Here is a 1,925-nt window from a genome sequence, read left to right as displayed (position 1 = left end):
GGGGGGGGGGGGAGACGGGGACGACCTGAGCCGCGCCGCGGGGGGGACGGGGGAGCCGGGCCGGAGCCAAGCCGCGGGGACCGGGCCGGGCCAGAGCCGGGCTGGAGCCAAGCCCGGCCAGAGCCGCTGGGGCCTGCAGGAACGGGCCGCGCCTCCCCGGAGCCCTTCTCCCGCCCCCACCACCCCAGCTTACCTCGTGCTGCCGGCCCGCCCCTGCTTCGTCTCAGACTTCCCGCGAATCTCTGATTCGCGGGAAGCAGGGGAGGGGGCGGGGCGTGCAGGGGAGGGGAGGAGGGGGAAGTGAGCTGGGGGCGGGGCGGACAGCTGCAGCGCGGGGCCCTCTTGGCGCGGGGCCCAATTCAGCCGAATCGGCTGAATCGGCCTAAAGCCGGCCCTGAGTGCCAAGATAGGGATATGCGTTCCGTCTATCGCCCCACCACAGTTAGGGAAACCCATTGCAGCAAAGCCATCCACTATGACCTGCACATTTCCCAGAGTCACTACCCTTGATAGCAGAATGTCAGGGATTGCATTGGCTACTTGAATCACAGCAGTCCCCACAGTAGATTTACCCACTCCAAGTTGATTCCTGACTGACCAGTAGCAGTCAGGCATTGCAAGCTTCCACAGAGCTATCGCCACTCACTTCTCAACTGTCAGGGCAGCTCTCATCTTGGTATTCCTGCACTTCAGGGCAGAGGAAAGCAACTCACAGAGTTCCAGGAAAGTAGACTTACACATGTGAAAGTTTCGGAGCCACTGGGAATCATCCCATACCTGCAACACTATGCGGTCCCACCAGTCTGTGCTTGTTTGCCTGGCCTAGAATCGATGTTCCACTGTATCAATCAGCCCCACTGCCACCATGATGTCCCAACTGCCACATCCCGTGCTTTCGGGAACGTCTGCATCCATGTCCTCCTCACAATCGTCCTTGTGCTGCCGTCTCTTAGCCAGGTTCTGCACATACTGCAGTATAATGCGTGAGGTGTTTACAATGCTTGCAACAGCAGCGGTGAGCTGAGTGGGCTCCATGCTTGCCGTGCTATGGTGTCTGCACTGGTAACCCAGGAAAAAAGGCGCAAAATGATTGTCTGCAGTTACTTTCACGGAGGGAGGGGAGACTGATGACATGTACCCAAAACCACCCACGACAATGTTTTTACCCCATCAGGCATTGGGAGCTTAACCAAGAATTCCAATGAGCAGAGGAGACTGTGGGGACTGTGGGATAGCTTCCCACAGTGCACCACTCCGTGAGTTGATGCTAGCCACGGTAGTGAGGACACACTCTGCCGACTTAATGCACTTAATGGGGACATACACAATCAACTGTATAAAATCGATTTCTAAAAATCGACTTCTATAAAATTGATCTCATTTGGGTAGTGTAGACATACCCATAGTAAATGATATCACATGTACCTCTAGAACTGTACTATTTCCTTTTTAATTCTGGTTGATTTCTTTTCCATTTGTGTCAATAAAAGTCTTTAAGGCTGTATTTTGTTCTCAAATTGAGCGTCCTTGTCATACGACCCGAAGATCCTTGCAAGACTCTGGGTAGCCTGATTCTGGGACAAGAATTTTATTATCTTCTGATCAGATCAATTGGAGAGCCTATAACCTTTATTATATAAACAATAATATTAATCCCCTAAAAATCAGGCAACAATATTCATCCTTTGTAATTTGACCTACTTTCCACTTTTTGTATGACTCTTTTTTGATTTTCGGGTCATTGAAGATATCCTGGTTTATACAGGGTGGTTTTTACCATACTTCTTATCTTTCCTGCATGTTGGGATAGGTTACTCTTGTGCCCTTAATAATGGCTCTTTAAAAAACTCCCAACTTTCCTGAATTCTTTTTTCCCTTAGACTTGCTTCGTATCTACCAATTCTCTGAGTTTGCTAAAGTCTGTG

The sequence above is a fragment of the Trachemys scripta genome, chromosome 7 (genome assembly GCF_013100865.1).
Source record: "Trachemys scripta elegans isolate TJP31775 chromosome 7, CAS_Tse_1.0, whole genome shotgun sequence".
NCBI classification, from domain to species: Eukaryota; Metazoa; Chordata; order Testudines; family Emydidae; genus Trachemys; species Trachemys scripta.
Note: the sequence above shows the minus strand (reverse complement) of the source record.